Below are 21,592 nucleotides of genomic sequence, written 5' to 3' on the forward strand. Positions count from 1 at the left end.
CTTGTAAACCCTCTCGGCTGCCCACAACAGCACAAGTGGGCAGTCCGAACGAACCTGACAACAGGAGTGTGCGGAATCGCGCCATTGTAGCCACTTTACAATGCATGTTTTCTCAGCACTGGATAGCAGGTGAAGCGATGATGCCACTACGCCTCCCAAACCACCCACCTTTGTGCCCCCTATGTGCAGAACAGGCTGCCCCTCCAGGGGGATTTAGCAGCAAAGCCATGTGGTTATAATTAGGGATGTTCACCGGCCACTTTTCGGGTTTTGGGTTTTGGGTTCTGATTACCTTGAGGTTTTGGGTTCTAATGGGTTTTGGCAAAACACCTCCTAAGTGTTTTGTGTTTGGATTTATTTGGGTTTTGGGTTCTGATTTTTTTGTTAAAAAAAGCCTAAAAACAGCTAAAATGGCAGAATTTGGTGGTTTTTTTGCTCCTACGCTATATTGACCTCAATAACATTCATTTACACTCATTTCCAGTGTATTCTGAACACCTCACACCTCACAATATTGTTTTTATTGCCAAAGTTTGCACTGAGGTAGCTGGATAACTATGCTAAGCCACACAAGTGTGCGGCACAAACACGTGGCTCATGTAAGAGTGGCACTGCAGCGGCAGACATGATGGCAGTTTAAAAAAATAGGCCCATAAAAGATACCTATCTGGCTTGATCATGCACTGTTTACCATGTGCAGCCAAGGAGCGGTGGGCATTTTGTGCAGCACAGAGTTTGTCTGCAAGTGTGTAACTGTTTCGATCACTTTAACATCCAACAAGACCCCTATCTGGCTTGATTGTGATTATGATTATTTATAATTAATTTCATCTGATTTTTAATTTGGTGATTAGTAATATTATTCATTTATTATTTATTATTACCATTCGTCTCGTCAATCATTGCCTAATGGGTGGAGGGGAGGGGGCTAATCAATGACTAGGTGGCAGCTGGAAGAGTTCTATCTGGCTGCGACTTCTGTAACTCTATTGATCGCTAGGGTGGATTCAGGTGATCTGGCTCGCTAGGCGGGTGTTCCCTTTGCTCACTGCTTCACATGCGTCCCTCGTGAAGCTGTGCGCTCTGTCGAGGTGGATGTCCTTTGCCGGTAGAGAAGTACTGATCTTCTCTCAAGGTGTTACGACTCGTAGCTGCACTCCCCTGCTACAACCTCAAAACAAGCACCAAGACCCCTATCTGGCTTGATTGTGCACTGTTTACACAGTGCAGCCGAGGAGCAGTGGGCGATTGGTGCAGCAATCAATTACTCTCATTAGTGGAATGCAATCAGTTGTATGCATTTAAAAGACAAGTCCCTCATACGAATGACTCTCAGCAGTGGGCACCAGACCAGACAGGTAGATGAAGCAGTACTAGACACCACACGGTAGATAAGTCAGTACTAGGCACAAGACCGGTAGATAAGGCAGTACTAGGAAGTACTAGGCACCAGACGGTAGATACGGTAGTACTAGGCAGTGGGCACTAGACCAGACAGGTAGATGAGGCAGTATTAGTTGTGTGTGTATCTGTTTTGGTCAGTTTAATATTTAACAAGACCCCTATCTGGCTTGATTGTGATTATGATTGATTGATTATTAATTAATTTTTTGATGTGATTGATTCATGGTCGAAACCCCGTTTAACAACCTGGTTGATCCTGACCCTGATGTGCAGTTTGTCTCTGTGCTGAAAGATCCCAATCTCAAATGGCAGACTGAACAACCTGTGGATAGCCATATTTCAAAAAATGTGAATGGGCTTGTGTGGCAGCCCACTACAGGATACCCCCTGTGCCCCTGGAGTGCCCCCAAAGAAGTTTAATTGCAGCCAATGCTGCTCAGAGGAAAACTGCAGGGATGTGAGGGGTTAAACAGCCCCAGCTCAGTCCACGTGCAGGGAGCCTGACACCCCCGATTGGCTGCCCAGGGATTGTGGCAGTCCACCCCTGGTGTACTCTTGTGCCCCCAAAGAGATTTTAATTGCAGCCAATGCTGCTCAGAGGAAAACCTCCTTTGCTTGTGGAAGCTGCAGGTCTGTGAGGGGTTAACAGACTCAGCTAGTGTCCTAGTGTCCCAGCTCCCCTGCACATGAGACAGGAAGCTGGGAGGTCAGAGGTGATCCCAGCAGCAGTGTGTGAGAGAGAGAGAAAGTGTGCAGAGGGGTGAAGAGCTTGTATCCTGAGCCAGGAAGCATGCAGACAGAGATGCTGTGCAGAGAGAAGCACACATCTGAGACCAGGCACTGGGAGCAAGGACCCAGCAGTTAATGACAGCCAGCACTGCTGACCAGAAGAAGGGGTGAGCAGCATGTGAAGGGAGATAGAGCCCAGTAGGAGTGACTGCAGAGACCTACAGCACGGAACTAGGCAGAGAGGGACATTGCCGCCCATCTGGGAGTCACCCAGAGGACCACACAGCACCCAAGACAGGCAGTGGCCAGCCAGGAGTCGTGACCAGCAGGAGCTGGCAACTGCAGCTGATTGTTCAGGTACTGGGGTGTTGGATACCCCCACTAACAGGACTGCCTGTTTGCCTCTGATACAGGAGATTGCCCTAAGGGATGGGAATCTGCCTGCCCCTCTTAGAGAGGATTTTTGATCACTTTTGTTATACATAAAAGTAGTGTGCACACTAAGTTATGGCCTAATCACCTTGTGAGGATTTCCTTCGCGGGACCGTTATTCAAATTCAGGAACTGTGTTGTTTTGCACCAGGGACTACCGCGCAGTGTATATAGGGTGCATAGCGCCACTTGGCGGACATGTTGTGACGTAATATTATTCTGTCATATTGTTATTGTTGTGATGTAATTTTTTGCGTAATCGTTCTCTCTTTAATCTGGTCATTGATTAGTTATAGCTTTAATTACTGAATGATATAAAGTGACTGTTTTGCATAAGTACGTGAGTGTATTGCAGCAACCCATTTACATATCTCCTTTAAATAAATATTTGTTGCTGCTAGCCGTAGTAGCCTTGTCTTTTGTGGGTTCTCCTTGGGTTGTGCCATTCCCTGCCACAGGTTCTCCGGAAGAAGCCGTGAGGAATCCAGAAGCTGCCGCCGTAATCAGCTCCAGATTCAGGTACTATTTTGCACCACACTGTTACAGGGGCACTGGCACAGGAGCGCAAAAGGAGAGGTCAGAGGTGAAATGAAACTGTGCCGGAGGAGGGTTTGCAGCAGCGTGAGAGAGGATGACACGTGCTTAGAGAGAGAAGACAGGCTGGGCACCCTAAAGATCCACAGAGAGGAGAGCAGCAGAGTGCGCAGCCTGGAAGCGTGCAGAAGTGAGACCCGCTAGAGAGGAGAGAGCCGGGCAGCGTTTCCGTGCAGGAGACCCGGCGGTGATGGACAGCAGCGCACACAGAGAGAGCCAGCAGCCAGCATCATGAGGGAGGCAAGAGGGAAGCCGTGAGGAATCCAGAAGCTGCCGCCGTAATCAGCTCCAGATTCAGGTACTATTTTGCACCACACCGTTACAGGGGCACTGGCACAGGAGCGCAAAAGGAGAGGTCAGAGGTGAAATGAAACTGTGCCGGAGGAGGGTTTGCAGCAGCGTGAGAGAGGATGACACGTGCTTAGAGAGAGAAGACAGGCTGGGCACCCTAAAGATCCACAGAGAGGAGAGCAGCAGAGTGCGCAGCCTGGAAGCGTGCAGAAGTGAGACCCGCTAGAGAGGAGAGAGCCGGGCAGCGTTTCCGTGCAGGAGACCCGGCGGTGATGGACAGCAGCGCACACAGAGAGAGCCAGCAGCCAGCATCATGAGGGAGGCAAGAGGGAAGCCGTGAGGAATCCAGAAGCTGCCGCCGTAATCAGCTCCAGATTCAGGTACTATTTTGCACCACACAGTTACAGGGGCACTGGCACAGGAGCGCAAAAGGAGAGGTCAGAGGTGAAATGAAACTGTGCCGGAGGAGACACCAGGGACACCAGGGAGACACCAGGGAGACGCTACCGGCCGGAGCCGGCAAAAGCAGCAGAGTACAAGGGTGCCCTACCCCCACTCAGCCTGTACCCTTCCTGCCCCAGCCCTGACTCCCCCAAGTCAGGGAGATCACATTCTCACCCATAAAGATGGTGACACAATTTTAAAAGAGGACAGAGAACAATCTCATGCACATGAGACCACTGTGCTTGATACAAGACAGACCAGAGTCCACCTAAAGGTGTCGGCTAGTACAGCATCCCTAAAAGTCTCAAGGCTCCAAAAAAAATTAGGCAGTGAGCCCCTGACCAGACAGGTACAGCAGTATTAGGCAGTGAGCCCCAGATCAGACAGGTAGATACGGCAGTATTAGGCAGTGAGCCCCAGACCAGACGGTAGATATGGCAGTACTAGGCACCAGACAGGTAGATAAGACAGTAGTACTAGGCACAAGACAGGTAGATACGTCAGCAATACTAGTATTGTGCACCAGCAGAATTTATAATAATTAATTTTCTTATTAGGTACTGTTCGGCCGTGGCACTCAGTGGCAGACGTCAGTGCACAAGCAGCATGGAATTCTTTTTTACAGTCCCACACAGCACAAGTATTATTTTTATTTTTATCAAATTAGATATAGCAGCTGTGTGGTTGGAGGAATATGGCCGACGTGTCGCTGGATGAACTGATCAGGAAACGGGGAATGTCCGTGGGCACCGGGATGTACCGCAGGGTCAGTAACAGGGGAGGTATAGGAAACGTGAGATCCAGACTCCAACCATCTGTGAACAATCGTCCACTTGCCACCAGTTTTCAGAGAACATTTGATGCTCGTCAGAAAATTGGTGTGACTGATGCACGCCAAAAACTAGGGATAAAAGATGCCCGTGAAAAGTTGGTGGCCAAAGATGCTCGCTTCCGCATAAGGGGTAAAGTGCAGGACGCCCGTGAAATGCTGAATTCGAATAAGCAACAGATCATGGCAGGAGACAAGCCTATCAAAGTGATGGACGCTCGTGAAAAGATTACTTTAAGAGGAGTGCTCCAACAGTGGTCGAAACCCCGTTTAACAACCTGGCTGATCCTGACCCTGATGTGCAGTTTGTCTCTGTGCTGAAAGATCCATATTTAAAAAAATGTGTGGCAGCCCACTACAGGATACCCCCTGTGCCCCTGTGCCCCAAAGAAGTTTAATTGCAGCCGCCCCCAAAGAAGTTTAAATGCAGCCTCCCCCAAAAAAGTTTAGCCGCCCAAAAAGATGTGTAACTAATTGTACCCAACTGGTCATCAAAAATAAATCAATCTTTATTGTGAAAACAAGGTATCAAGTGGCAAAGAAAAGGAAGCCAGTGATGAGAATTTTGTGAGCTGTGAAAGTATTATCAAGGAAACATAACTTTACTTAAGTTTTGAGGAAAGGCTTTATCGGACCATTTCATGAATAAAGAACAGTTGATGAAGAAATTAAAGAAGTATTCATCGTTCTTGTCATTAAATAAAAAGGAGAGAGATGCGAAGGTCAAATCATTACAAAGGTTATCTGATGAGGAAAAAGCAGTTCTCTCTAAAAGGCTATGCACATATGACAAATACTACAAAATGTTTGCAAATCAATTAAAAATTGAAAAGGGGGGCCAGAAGGTTTGTACAGCTTTATCTCCTAAAAAATTTCCAACAACTTGTTCCGAAGCAACTGTGTCTGTTAGTAGGTCAGCCTGTACAACTAACGGCAAAGAAAGTGACTATCTTCAAAACAAAAGGATTTTTGCCGCTTCAGAAACTGATCATGCTCAAGGTGAAGGCAGTCAGTGTACACCTCAGAATGCTAACCAAATACACAAAGTCCATGCAAAGATAAAGGATATTGTAAAAGAAAATTGCACTGACAAGTCTTCAACTTACAAAAACCAAGCTATGTATAAAACTGCAGTAACTGGAAAACTAAAAAAAACTTTAGCCGCCCACAAAGAACTTTAATTGCAGCCGCCCAGGCTTGATTCTGATTATGATTGATTGATTATGATAGATTGATTGATTATGATTGATTGATTATGATTGATTGATTATTAATTATGATGTGCCTGATCCTGACCCTGATGTGCATTAAAAATGACTCTCAGCAGTGGGCACCAGACCAGACAGGTAAAAAAAGGTTAGCCGCCCAAAAAAAGAAGTGTAATTGAGCCTTCCTGCCCCAGCCCTGAGTCCCCCAGGTCAGGGAGATCACATTCTCACCCATGAAGGTGCAGCAATGAGGTGGAATGCAAACAGCTATATGCATTTGAAAGACAATACCCTCATTAAAAATGACTGTCAGCAGTGGGCACCAGACCAGACAGGTAAAAAAAAGTGTAGCCGGCCAAAAATAAGTGTAATTGAGCCTTCCGGCAACAGTCCTGACTCCTCCAGGTCAAGGAGATCACATTCTCACCCATGAAGGTGCAGCAATGAGGTGGAATGCAAACAGCTATATGCATTTGAAAGACAATACCCTCATTAAAAATGACTCTCAGCAGTGGGCACCAGACCAGACAGGTAAAAAAAGGTTAGCCGCCCAAAAAAAGAAGTGTAATTGAGCCTTCCTGCCCCAGCCCTGAGTCCCCCAGGTCAGGGAGATCACATTCTCACCCATGAAGGTGCAGCAATCAAGTGGAATGCAAACAGTTGTATGCATTGAAAAGACAAGTCCCACATATGAATGACTCTCAGCAGTAGGAATAATGAATGGTGATGCAAGATGGAATTGTCCTTGGGCCCTCCCACCCACCCTTATGTTGCGAAAATAGGACATGCACACTTTAACAAACCAAACATTTCAGCGACAGGGCCTACAAAACTGTGGCTGAAATGATTGGTTTGTTTGGGCCCCCACAAAAAAATAAAACAATTCATAATATCTCCCTGTATAAACTGGCTCTACAGTAACAAGATGTCATCGTCACTCATCATCATCATCATCATCCTCCTCCTCCTCCTCCTCTGATTCCTCGCCCCCTTCAGTGTGTACTTCCTCATTCTCAGAGATTATCAATTCGTCCCCACTGGACTCCACAATCACAGGTCCCGTTATAATCTCTGGAGGCAATTCCTGCTCTTCATTGAATAAGTGATAATTCATTTTTATAAACATCATTTTCTCAACATTTTTCGGGAGCAACCTCCTTCGCCGCTCACTGACCAGGTTCCCCGCTGCACTGAATACTCTTTCGGAGTACACACTGGAGGGGGGACAACTCAGGTAAAATAGAGCCAGTTTGTACAGGGGTTTCCAAACTGCCTTTTTTTCCTGCCAGTACAGGTAAGGACTGTCTGACATGTCTACTTGGATGCTGTCACCAAAGTAATCATCCACCATTTTTTCAATGTTGACAGCATCCAATGCACCGACAGTAGACATGTCAGCAATCGTTGGCAGGTCCTTGAGTCCAGACCAGATGTCCAAACTCCCTCCTGCCTGCCCTGCATCCCCGCCAGCGGGTTGTGTGGGAAATCGCAGCTGTTTCCTCACAGGCACAGGTGGGGGAGAAAATGAAGGAGGAGCTGGGGCCATGTCACGGTCCCCTTCAGATGACAATCTCCTGACCAGCAGGTCTTTGCACCTTTGTAGACTTGTGTCCGCCGGAAACAGAGACACAACATACGCTTTAAACCGAGGATCGAGCACTGTGGCCAAAATGTATTCCTCTGACTTTAACAGACTGACCACCCTCGTATCCTGGCAAAGCGTATGGAGGGCTTCATCCACAATAGCGACATGCTTTGCGGAATCGCTCCGCTTTAGCTCCTCCTTCACTTTCTCCAGCTGCTTTTGTAACAGCCTGATCAGGGGAATCACCTGACTAATGCAGGCAGTGTCGGAACTGACTTCACGTGTGGCTACTTCAAACGGCTGTAGAACCTTGCACAACACGGAAATCAGCCTCCACTGCGCTTGAGTCAGGTGCAGCCCCGCTCCTCTGCCTATGTCGTAGGTGGCTGTGTAGGCTTGAATGGCCTTTTGCTGCTCCTCCATCCTCTGCAGCATATAGAGGGTGGAGTTCCAGCGCGTCACCACCTCTTGTTTCAGCTGATGGCAGGGCAGGTTGCGGAGTTTTTGCTCCCGCTCCAGCCTTCGGCAGGCTGTGGCAGAATGCCGAAAGTGTCCGCAAATTTTGCGTGCCACCGCAAGCATCTCCTGCACACTCCTGTCATTTTTTATGAAATGCTGCACCACCAAATTTATTGTGTGGGCAAAACATGGCACGTGCTGGAAATTGCCCATGTTTAATGCCCGCACAATGTTACTGGCGTTGTCCGACACCACAAATCCCCAGGAGAGTCTAAGGGGGGTAAGCCACAGGGAGATGATTTCCCTCAGTTTCTCTAAGAGGTTGTCGGCGTTGTGCCTCTTCTTGAAACCGGTGATACACAGCGTAGCCTGCCTAAGAAGGAGCTGACATGCAGGAGATGCTGCTGCTGCGGAAGGCGATGCATCTACCCAGTGGGCTGTCACAGTCATATAGTCCTTAGTTTGCCCTGATCCACTTGTCCACATGTCTGTAGTTAAGTGTACAGTGGGTACAGCCGCATTTTTCAGGGCACTGAGGACACTTTTTCTGACCTCCCTGTACATCGCGGGTATCGCCTGCCTAGTGAAGTGGAATCTAGACGGGATTTGGTACCGGGGACACAATACCTGCATCAACCGTTTAAATCCCACTCCATTGATGGCGGACACCGGACGTACGTCTAACACCAACATAGCTGTCAAGGCCGCAGTTATCCGCTTTGCCATAGGATGACTGCTGTCGTATTTCATCCTCATGGAAAATGACTGTTGGACGGTCAATTGCTTAGTGAAAGACGTAGCGGTCTTACGACTTCCCCTCTGGGATGATGACTGACTTCCCCTCTGACTTCCAGGAGCAGCAGCAGCAGCGGCAGTAGTAGTAGTAGTAGGCGTAGTGCTGCAGGATCCTCCGGAGGAATCTATGGAGTCATTCATGCAGGTGAGATGGACTGCAGGACTCCCCCCTATCCGGATCGAGGAGGAATTTGTCGAGGAGGGAGTTGGTGGTGTGCTTTTCAGGCATTTGGCTCCAAAAGGAGGACCAAGTGATTTAGGTGTCGCTGGACTGCTAGCCGCACTTTCTGGACTAAACACTGAACCATGACGCTTCTTTAGGTGACGTTGAAGGGAGGTTGTCCCTAGGTGGGCAAGATCCTTACCCCTGCTTATTGGAGTTTTACATAAGCTACAAATGGCAATACTTTTGTTGTCCGGATGCGGATAAAAAAAATTCCAGACCGCAGAGGTGGATTTATTGGTCCTTTGTCCAGGCATGACGATGGGCTTTTTCATCCCATGGACAACAACTTTTTCCACCACAGGTGCCTCATTCCCCCCTGGTGCGTCATTTAAGCAAACCAAGTCTCCATCCTCCTCGACAACTTCCTCCTCAGTGACAGCTACATCAATATCCTCCTCCTGGTGTACAACATCATCTTCACTAATAAAATCTGGAACTAGACTGTGGGTCATCCTTCCAGCATATGCAGAGGGCATACTGCAAATGGTGGAAGGAGCCACCTCTTCACGTACAGTGATAGGAAGGTCCGGCATCACAACCACCGCCACCCTCGGACTCTCTGTGGGGATTTGGGATATGTCTTTAGAAGGATGAGTTATTTCCAGATTTATTTTCTGAATTTTTTTCTGTTTCTTTTTCAGAAATTTTGTCAGACTTTTTTGAGTCGGTGTCAGCCTAACTCTCTTTGATTTCCTATTGGGCGGGGAGAGAGGAGGAGGAGGACTTTCCTCGTCATCTGAAGCTGCACCACTAGTCATGAAGTTAGGCCATGGCCTTAGACGTTCCTTGCCACTCCGTGTCGTAAATGGCATATTGCCAAGTTTAAGTTTCTCTTCCAACGATTTACATTTCATAGTTTTATTCCTTTTACGGAAGTTTGGTTTCAATTGTACATGCCCTCTGCCTTCACACTGGGCATCGGCCGTGGCAGACGACGTTGTTGGCATTTCATCGCCTATGTCATGACTAGTGGCAGCAGCTTCAGAACTATGAGGAAGTGCATCTTCATCTTTCCTTTGTTTGTTAACCTCCATATTTTGGATCTCCATTATTATTGTGGAGTTATGTCACAGAACAGCGCCACTGGTGTGCAATTATATATGTCAGTGAGTATGCACCAGCAGGCAGTTATACAGATACAGCAGTATTAGGCAGTGAGCCACACACCAGACAGGTACGTCAGTATTAGGCAGAGAGCCCCAGACCAGACAGGTAGATAATGATATACGGCAGTATTTAGGCAGTGAGCCCCAGACCACAAAGGTAGAGATATACGGCAGTATTTAATTATTTATTAGGCAGGCAGTATTTAATTATTTATTAGCCGGTGAGCCCCAGACCAGACGGTACATACGGCAGTATAGCCAGTGAGCCCCAGACCACAAAGGTAGAGATATACGGCAGTATTTAATTATTTATTAGCCAGTGAGCCCCAGACCAGACGGTACATACGGCAGTATAGCCAGTCAGCCCCAGACCACAAAGGTAGAGATATATGGCAGTATTTAATTATTTATTAGGCAGGCAGTATTTAATTATTTTTTAGCCGGTGAGCCCCAGACCAGACGGTACATACGGCAGTATAGCCAGTGAGCCCCAGACCACAAAGGTAGAGATATATGGCAGTATTTAATTATTTATTAGCCAGTGAGCCCCAGACCAGACGGTACATACGGCAGTATAGCCAGTGAGCCCCAGACCACAAAGGTAGAGATATACGGCAGTATTTAATTATTTATTAGGCAGGCAGTATTTAATTATTTATTAGCCGGTGAGCCACAGACCAGACGGTACATACGGCAGTATAGCCAGTGAGCCCCAGACCACAAAGGTAGAGATATACGGTAGTATTTAATTATTTATTAGCCAGTGAGCCCCAGACCAGACGGTACATACGGCAGTATAGCCAGTGAGCCCCAGACCACAAAGGTAGAGATATACGGCAGTATTTAATTATTTATTAGCCAGTGAGCCCCAGACCAGACGGTACATACGGCAGTATAGGCAGTGAGCCCCAGACCACAAAGGTAGAGATATACGGCAGTATTTAATTATTTATTAGGCAGGCAGTATTTAATTATTTATTAACCAGTGAGCCCCAGACCAGACGGTACATACGGCAGTATAGCCAGTGACCCCCAGACCACAAAGGTAGAGATATACGGCAGTATTTAATTATTTATTAGGCAGGCAGTATTTAATTATTTATTAGCCAGTGAGCCCCAGACCAGACGGTACATACGGCAGTATAGCCAGTGAGCCCCAGACCACAAAGGTAGAGATATACAGCAGTATTTAATTATTTATTAGCCAGTGAGCCCCAGACCAGACGGTACATACGGCAGTATAGGCAGTGAGCCCCAGACCACAAAGGTAGAGATATACGGCAGTATTTAATTATTTATTAGGCAGGCAGTATTTAATTATTTATTAACCAGTGAGCCCCAGACCAGACGGTACATACGGCAGTATAGCCAGTGACCCCCAGACCACAAAGGTAGAGATATACGGCAGTATTTAATTATTTATTAGGCAGGCAGTATTTAATTATTTATTAGCCAGTGAGCCCCAGACCAGACGGTACATACGGCAGTATAGCCAGTGAGCCCCAGACCACAAAGGTAGAGATATACAGCAGTATTTAATTATTTATTAGCCAGTGAGCCCCAGACCAGACGGTACATACGGCAGTATAGGCAGTGAGCCCCAGACCACAAAGGTAGAGATATACGGCAGTATTTAATTATTTATTAGGCAGGCAGTATTTAATTATTTATTAGCCAGTGAGCCCCAGACCACAGACCGCCAGACTGGCAGATTCAGTGCAGGCAGCAGTGCAGCACCAGTGGACTATATATATATTTATATTTAATATAATTAATTAATAATTATATATATAATAAATGGCACAGCACAGCACCAGAGGTATGCCCCAGCACAGAGGAGACAGTACTACAGGCAGGTACACAGTTAGACTGTTCTCCTAAGCAGAGGAGAACATAGTACACAGCAGCACTGAGGGAGACAGCCCTAGCAAATAAAATAATTAATTACAGCACAGTTCACCAGAGGTAGACCGCACAGAGGAGACAGTAGTACTACAAGTACACAGTTAGACTGTTGTCCTAAGCTGAGAACAGAGTACACAGCAGCACTGAGGGAGACAGCCCCAGCAAATAAAATAATCAATTACAGGCAGCACAGCACACCAGAGGTAGACCGCACAGAGGAGACAGTAGTACTACAAGTACACAGTTAGACTACTACACAGCAGCACTGAGAGACAGCACCAGCGATTGCAAAAGCTCAAGGACAAGCTCAAGTTTAAGCCCCAGCAGCAGCACCAACACACCCTCTCCCAACCCACTACTTAACTGGAGTGAAGATGGCGGGGGCGCGGCAGCTGCTTATAAAGCCTCGCGAAATCCGACGCCGGGAGATGACGTTCTAATCACGCGGACGGACCGAGTCAGGCGGGAATCTCCGAGCGCTGCTCGGAATCGGGCTCGGAATGATGACGTCCGTGGGGGCTCGGATCTCTGATATCCGAGCCCGCACATCTCTAGTTATAATAAAGAGAACCTAATGTAGCCCTACAAAATCAGATTAGCCTGCTAGCCTTGTATTTTAGGTATTTCTATTACTAAAATACTGTAGTGTAAGTGCATTCTCTAATTTACTAAACTAAGGGCCCGATTCAGACCCAGCCCTGATGATTGGGGTTTTCGCATGTGCTTGTGCGTTTATGCGCATGTGCAAACCCCGATAGCGAACGGCTTTGGTGAGTTAGACAGTCGCTGAGCCCTTTTCTCCAGAGGGGGCGGGCGGTGGAGGACACGGGGGTGGAGCAGGGGAACACCCAGCATGTTAACACTGCGCATTCCCCTGGGAATGCTGGTGGCCGATGCCTAGGGGCGGACGACTGACGTCACATGATGTCAGCGTCCACCCCTTTTTTTGGTCATCTCTGGCTGAAATAAAAGTCAGTTTTCACTGGAGAAAAAAGAATTCGATGGTTGGAGCCCATGATTCCTGTCCCCGCATGCAAGGGGACGTGTTCTCGTATGAGGGGATGGTTTGGCGCAGCCTGCGCGCGGGGGGGGGGGGTGTTCAACAGGGTAGCCTAGCAAACAGCGTCTGAATCAGACCATAAATGCGCTCTCTCTCTCTTCTATTTTATTATTGCATTTAGGTCATTTAGGTCATTTGGTGGCTTAGGGTATGAGTTTCAAAATATTTTCACTTGATAGGTGCGCATAATTAATTGCAAAGTATTTTATGCCAGTTGCATTTATGATCTCATAAGTTTGAACAACTAAGGTTTAATGTAATAGGATGAGAGATTCAGAAAGTGAGAGATTTGGTAAGACATCTCCAGTTTTTTAAAGCGGCAATCATTTACACTGCAAGATCACACTGGATTGCTCACTTTCTGATTCTCTCACCCTATTAACTGTCACCCTGTATGTACATCAGGCACACGTCTATATACTTACAATTAATTGAGTGTATTAATTGGGAAGGTCACTTACCCCGATTTATAGAAAATATAATAATGTAATAAAGCCTATTATACACTGAACAGTTGGTGTTTTCACAGTTACTGTACCTACAAAAATGTGAAGGTCGAGTTTTCCATTTAAATGTGATTAAATACAAACATCTCCACATCTGTTGTTTACCTCTTTAAAAGTTCAATTGCAATCGTTTCTCTGCATCCTTCAAAGAGGAAATGAGAAATAAATAATGCACACAGACTGCTGTAACTCATTATCATAGGTGCTAATTAAGCAGTGTCAGCATTATTTGCATCGGGCGGCTCTCACAAACACGGAAGAGAGGGAGCACAGGCGCCGCTATGTTGCTGACGCAGCATAAGGGGGAGGGGCAGGCCGTGTGGCCGGTGACCCGGCATAACAGGGGGGGGGGGGCGGCTGGTGTCCCCGTCCCCCTTTTCACACCTGGGGAACAAAAGGCAGCCAGTAGGACACCTGGAGGGAGGTGCGGCCAGGAGGGGGTTAAAAGACCAGGCAGGGGAGCAGGCCGGGCACACAGCGTCCCGGAGCACGATAGGAGAGGAGATCCACAAGCAGCCAGCATACTCCAGCACAGCAGCAGCAGCACGTGGGAGCACGCAACCTCCTACCTTGTGGAGCAGTAATCGGGCACGCCCCAGCGCGAAATCAATGATCGGCATTGATAGGCTCTTACACCTTGCCCACCGCTCTCTGTCCTCACCCTGCAAACGCTGGTTAAGGATTGTGAATAAAACTGTGGCCAATGATTTAATCCCAAAACGTGTCTCTGAGTATGATTTCAAGGGGAGGGATAATTGAGACGGCTTAGCAGGAGCACAGCAGGCCGCCCTCTCTCCTTTATGAACAAGTTCTCTTGTATGGTTGGCAACCCCTGCACATAGCCCCTCCCCCCCTGCTGTCGGAAGGGACTAATGAAGCAATTTGCGCTTCCCCCCCAATGCCGGCTGTGATAAGGTGATTTTGTGGACATTCCCCCCTCTGCCCCTTTGTGTCATTGCACTCGCCAGCACACCCCATGCTGCACAACGCCACCCATAACACCTCCCTGGCTGCCTCCTACTGTAGGGGGCAGCCTGAAAGTAGCAAGTATGTCTTATTATACATTCCCTGTTACTATACTCATCTTATTCTTGTTCGCCCCTGCAAAAATCTATATATGGAAGCATATGAACAGTACAGTATGCTCCAGTAATTAACGGGTAAATTTACTCAAATTGGAATTCTATTGCAGATGATTCAATCAGAATCTACGTAAATATTTATCATCTTCTAGAAGATGATATATACAATCTGATTGGTTGCTATGGGCAACACCCTATTTTCAATAGAACTCCCATCTTAGTAAATTTACCCTTAAGTATCCACTGTCGGAACTCAAGTACTGGTTGGAGAACCCATTCTAAATACAGCAAGGTAAGGTAACTATAGCAAATTGTGGTCTGGTAAAGCTGGTGTAATGAATATAGGAGGTCGATTTAGACAAGTCTGAATTTTGTCAATGTCTAACCAATGCATGTCTAACTTTTGTTAATGTCTAACTAATGCATGTTCTAACTTTTGTTAATGTCTATCTAATTCATGTCTAACTTTTGTCACTGTCTAACCAATGCATGTCTAACTTTTGTTAATGTCTATCTAATTCATGTCTAACTTTTGTCATTGTCTAACTAATGCATGTCTAACTTTTGTCACTGTCTAACTAATGCATGTCTAACTTTTGTTAATGTCTAACTAATGCATGTCTAACTTTTGTTAATGTCTATCTAATTCATGTCTAACTTTTGTCATTGTCTAACTAATGCATGTCTAACTTTTGTCACTGTCTAACTAATGCATGTCTAACTTTTGTCATTGTCTAAGTAATGCATGTCTAAATATTGTCACTGTCTAACTAATGCATGTCTAATGTCACTGTCTAATGCATGTCTAACTTTTGTCAATGTCTAACCAATGCATGTCTAATATTTGTCACTGTCTAACTAATGCATGTCTAACTTTTGTCACTGTCTAACTAATGCATGTTTAATGTCACTGTCTAATGCATGTCTAACTTTTGTCACGATCTAACTAATGCATGTCTAACTTTTGTCACTGTCTAACTAATGCATGTTTAATGTCACTGTCTAATGCATGTCTAACTTTTGTCACGATCTAACTAATGCATGTATAACTTTTTGTGTCTATCTATTGACTGTCTGACTAGACATGGTCTGTCATTACATTACATTCTACAATCTACAATTCTTACAATCTAGTTAATCTACCTCTGAATGTATGTGTGTATATGTGTGTACAGGTATGTTTGTGTGTTTGGGACGTTAGACTTTAAGCTCCAGTGAGACATGTACTAATATGAATGGCCTCTTCTTTATACAGAGCTTTGTAAATTTGTGGCGGAATTGCCTTTTGTGAATATGCTGTATGTCTTATTTGTTATACATGTGCGTTTTTATACAAATATACTTTTTTTGTGCCATATTTTACTCTTTCCTTAATTTAATCTTTCCTGACTGATAGTGTATTAGGTAGTTCCGAGTCGTTTTGTTGCAGCAATCTAATTGGTATAAAGTTGCAAATTAAACATAACCATTCATGGCTCCTGTCACCTTATCGGCAGGGCCGCAGACAGCGGGATGCTATGGGAACAACTATCCCGGGCCCCACCGCTCTGACAGAGGGTAGGGCACGGGCAGCTCTATCCCAAGCACCCCCACCCCTTCACTTGTTGTCTACACTGCAGTAAGCCATAGCCTGCCGCACTCCCGCCCCCTCATTCAACAGCACATACTGTAATATAAAGTGACATGACGGGGTGGACGGAGCGCAATGGCTCCGACTTCACTCCTGCAGGAAGCCGGGAGCCCTCCAGCAGGAAGCCCTCACCCCCACTGAGCGGCATGAGGTGATGACGTCACACCACGCAAGACAGAGACGAGAAGCTGGCGCTGTACGCTGGCCTCAGAGTCACTAGCGGCGCCTGCCTGGAAATTCACTGGTCTCTGGAGAGAGGAGCAGCTGCAGCACAGTGACACATGCTCAGGCAGCACCGGTCCAACCTTGCACTACCCCATGGCCTGCTGGGCGTGTGTGGAGATGAATTGATTAAGAAGGTAATGAAAATAGCATAACGCTCGGGGATAGCGCATATTCCCCTGATCGCCGCTTAATAAATCTACACCTCAATCACATCCTCCCTTCACACAGCCACCTCTCCAAAAAATACAGCTCTCTCCACACACTTAGGTCCCTCCACACCGCTCCCCCCCGTACTCCGCAGGCAGAATAAGACATTCGGGTTTCGGTATGTGCTGACATATTTTTGAAAGCACATACTGTACCTCATGCGTTGAGAAGACCCCTGTGGTTAACCGGCCCCAGTCGGCCATTTTTCGAGCCTTGTTGTTAATCCTGCTTTGCTTGTATAAAATGCAGATCCATTCCGGACTTCTATACAATGCTTGTATACAATATAGTGCTATCGGTGACCAGCAAAGGGCTGTAGAAAGTAAAATTGAAGCAAAATTCTACATGCAATAACTATATTAAGGATTGGAGGGAGTGGCTACCAGTAGGGTGTCCCTTTCAGAAATGGGCTTTCAATAATTGGAAGTAATCAACATGTGATCAGCATACATCCTACCCTTGCGCCTTGCCAAGGCCTCAGCCAATCACAATTCATTGTTTAATGCGGCCCGAAGCTTTTATCCTCTTTAACCGATTTAAAGCAGTAAAGCTGCCCATACACGGTCCGTTTAACGGATCCGTTTGGGACTTAAACAGCACACATCGGATCGGATCGCATCCCTTGTGCATGCACTGCGATCCGATACGATGTGTACCTAGTACAAAAAGTATGTGCAGCACATACTTTTTGTACCGTACTATGTGATGCGCGGGAGTGCGCATCGCATAGTACAGAACGGATGCCGGCGAACGGCTCCGTGTATGGGCAGCTTTAAACCTACATTTCCAAGACATACTGCATTATCCGTACCACAGCTTCCAGCCACAAATACGTTTGCCGACTCTTCAATGACTGTGACATTTTAGAAAACCTCACACAGTCTTATTGTTCAGGGCACAATGGGATTGAGTTATTTAGTAACGCGCCATCCAGATTTATTTATTAGTGGCAGATGGAAATCTTTCAGCTGCAACTGATATTGACAAGAAATATCTCACACGCGCCGGAGAGAAGCTCTGGCTGTCACACAAATCATACACAAAATATTCACAGCTGTGTTTTGTCTTATTGCACTGACACAATGTGATCTGTATCTAGCGAGTGTCATTACGGTAACGGTTTACCATTTCATCTCTCATTCTCATCCCGAGACAGAAGAAGAATAGAGGGAATCGTCCCAACTCTAATTAGAATTTCTAGTTTATAGCCTATGCAATCTCCTTTTCCTGAGACTTAGCAGTTTATGGATATTGACCCCCCGCTGGGGTAATGATGGAGGGAGGGGTAAGTAAAAAGCTTGAAACTTACAAGGTGATTCATGTTGGCTCGGTAAGTAGCGAAAATCGCTGCTTACCAAGTGTTAAAACGCTGCCCGGCCGAACAATTGCCCTCCGCCGCCAAATACCCTCGTACCATGCAGGGGGTACATAAACACATCCCCTCGCATGCCGCCGTAGTGGAGAGAAATTATTCAATGGTTGCTGACCATCAAATGATTACTCTCCCCTTTGAAAATAAAAGTCCGCTGAAGAGGGGACAGGTGCTAACGTCCTGTGATGTCGGCGCCCCCCCCCCCCCCCAGCCCGTCTGCATTCCCATGAGAAGACCCAGCACTTAAATGGGGAAGCCCATAAAATGATGGGCGGTCCCAAGGTCTAGCCCAGTTTTCGCCTCCGTCCGACCTCGGCCCTCCCTCCCCGCAACGAACAGTCCGGCGAGTGTGTAACTCCAGAAAAGCACATGAGCATTCGCAACCCCCCCCCCATCAGAATGGGGCCAAATTCAGCCCCTTAGGTGCCAAATTAGGCGCTTAACTCTGTATTGCACTTTCACCATCGCATTTACAGAGGAAGAAACCAGATTAATGCTTGCCACACTTCCGAACGTCAATACCCCTGATTCGTCTAGAGAACATCTAGCACCCTCATGCATCAGATGGCTCAATCCTGGGCTAAACAGGGGATTTTCTAGGGAAACAGTGATGCTAGCTGAGGGAAGAAGGCCTTCCGGAGTCACTGTGTCTCAGCTCATGATGATTCATCTATAGCAGGGGTTCTCAAATTATTTTGCTCTGGGACCATCAGATATTAGAAATATAACAGGATCCCAGCAAATAATTGCAGGATGGTAGCCACACTTGTGTGCCCAGCAGACTGCACATGCATGGCAGCAGAGGCACAAAACAGATGTAAAGTGACCGATAATGGGCAGGGTTAACCTTATAAAAATGTCAGTGTTACCCAGGCTTCTATATGTATTTCAACAGTCACTTGTTTATATACAGTAAAAGATGAATACTGGATACTCTATGTAGAGATAGGGATAGCGGCGGTTTAGCAGTCCCAAATATGAAGGTACATGTATATTATATTGCAGCCCAGCTGGTTCATGTGTGTTCTTGGATTCAGGTAAGCGAAGCAACGGAGGAGCTGGTTAGATTGATAGAAGGCATAGATGTAGATCTAACTCCCCTTCAGAAATTGACATCGAAGGGCAATCCACCACCTATTATAATTGAAGCTGTCAAAATTTGGAGCTGGGTTTGTAGAGAAACCGGATATGAGGGGATGGACCCTGATACTTCCATTTTCTCACTGGCCGCTCTGAGAGGAAATAATAGGGTGGGGCGGTTTGGGGAAAATATCGGATAACATCGATGGCCAAATTTATCAGCACGGTAATGTCAGGTCTTTTTTAGTGAGCTACAAGTCGAGTTTAACCTCCCTAGACATATGTTTTATAGATATTTGCAGGTCACAAGTTCTTTGGTACAAGAAGGTGAAGGTGATATGGATAACATTGTAGAATCGCCTTGCAAGATATTTATTAAGCAATTGAGTAGCGGGAAGAGATTGTCTAAATTGTATAGCTTTCTGAATTCTTATATGCAGGGTGAGGGATTGCAACAGTTGAAGGGAAATTGGGCTGAGGACATTCCTCGGGTGGCGGAGATAGAGTGGAGGGAGGTGTTGTCAGCCCCTAGTGATGCCACCACTTCAATCCGAATACAGCAAGTGCAATTTAATGGGCGGTATTCAATGAGCCTGATTCGCCAGGTTTTTATGGCGAATTTGTGCTGTTTGGCGAATTTCTGACTAAAACGGTGAATCACCCTATTCAATGACCACATGGCGAATACATTTGAAGGTTTTTTTCGCCATGATTCACCGAGTAGCAATCGCTATCTTTTTATGGAGAAGTGGAATGTGAACTTTTAAAATAAAGTGTTTTGTGTTTTACATTTGGTGTCTAAAAATCAGGAATTTTATTCTGAGGAGGGGCATGCTACTTTTATTCATGTGCTGTAAGCACATGAATATATATTTAATTTAAAAAAAAATTATTATTATTATTTTTTTTTTTTACACAGCAGCCAGCAGGGGGCGCCGGAGCCGAGCCGCTCATTACATATTCATATATTCACTGCACCCGATCGTTACGATCGTTTGTAGTGAATATACGCTCCCCTGCTGGCACCCCCGGGGGGCAGCCTGTGCTGCCTGGCACCCGGGGAGCCCACCTGCCCCCCACAAACGTTCAGGGACAGGCAGAGAGACTTCCATCTCTCTGCCTGGCACCCTCCTCAGGCTCCCTGCGGCATTCGCCGCAGGAGCTCATATTCGCCAGTCAGGGGCAGCGAGCCCCTGACACGTTGAATACCGGAGCCCGCTGGCTCCGGAACGTGGCGAATGTGCAGCAAATCCTAAAAAGGATTCGCTGCACCTCGCAGGTATTCACATTGAATACCGCCTAATATCTTGCACAGAAGCTATATAACTCCCTCGAGATTGAAAAAGTTTGGGGGTACACATTCAGATAGATGCCCGAAATGCAGGGTTGAGGAGGGGTCTTTTTTGGCATATTTTGTGGGACTGTAATGTTATTAAAGAATTTTGGGACAAGATCATCAATATTATGGTGAATTGGGAGTCCCCCGTAGATCCCTCACAGATACTAATCTTATACTGGGTGTCTGGGAAGAGGGAGCCATTGCAAGTGAATGGAAGCAATTGGTGAAGAATCTAGCTGCCATTGCTAAGGTCATAGTTCCAAGGCAATGGATGGCGTCCACGGGCCCAAACATTATGGAATGGCTGAATTTAGTAAACAGCACTTATCAACATGAAAGATACATTTATGCCACAAGTAGAGCAATATCAAAATGTTTCTTTTTCTTTTTTTTTATCTGTATCCCTACTGTCCAAAAATGGGTATGGGAAAGAGAGTATGGAACCTCAGGCATAAATCAGGTCTGTCATGTATTTACCAGTAATTAGATCAATATTATGGCTTATGAAAATTGGTCAAGTGCTGTGTTTGAGTGATTAGTGAGTCGCGGAGGCACCGCGGAGGGGAGGGGAACAAAAAGGGGGGGGGGGGGGGGAAGGGAAATGAGAAAAAAAAAAGAACTAGTAAGATATGGAACAATCTACTTAACTCCGCTTATTGTTAAGTTAGATAAGGGCTAATGATAGTTGAAGTGCGAAATGGACAAAGGGTTTGTAGTATGTGGGGCGGGAGGTTTGTGGGCAATTTGTTGTATGTTTTAAATGGATGTATGTATTCTATGTCTGTTTTTCATATGTAAAAATTGAATAAAGAAAACTGAATAAAAAATAAATAAAAAAAGTGACCGATAATGCGATTACATCATTTCTTACAGAAATGCATTGATAAATCCCTGCGGGGCATGTGTTATTTTAATATATCTATGCGAATGCTGTGAAGGATTTGGGGATAGCAGGGAGGCAGTGAATATCAGGGGGAGGCAGATGATGGCAGAAAGAGGCAGTAAAAGACTGGGCAGGCAATGAATTGAGGCAGTGCATGGCAGGTAGAGACAGAGGCTAGCAGTAGCAGAATGGTTGAGGCAG

This window comes from Crinia signifera, chromosome 5, assembly GCF_055691185.1.
Source record: "Crinia signifera chromosome 5, ASM5569118v1, whole genome shotgun sequence".
In the NCBI taxonomy this organism is placed as follows: Eukaryota; Metazoa; Chordata; class Amphibia; order Anura; family Myobatrachidae; genus Crinia; species Crinia signifera.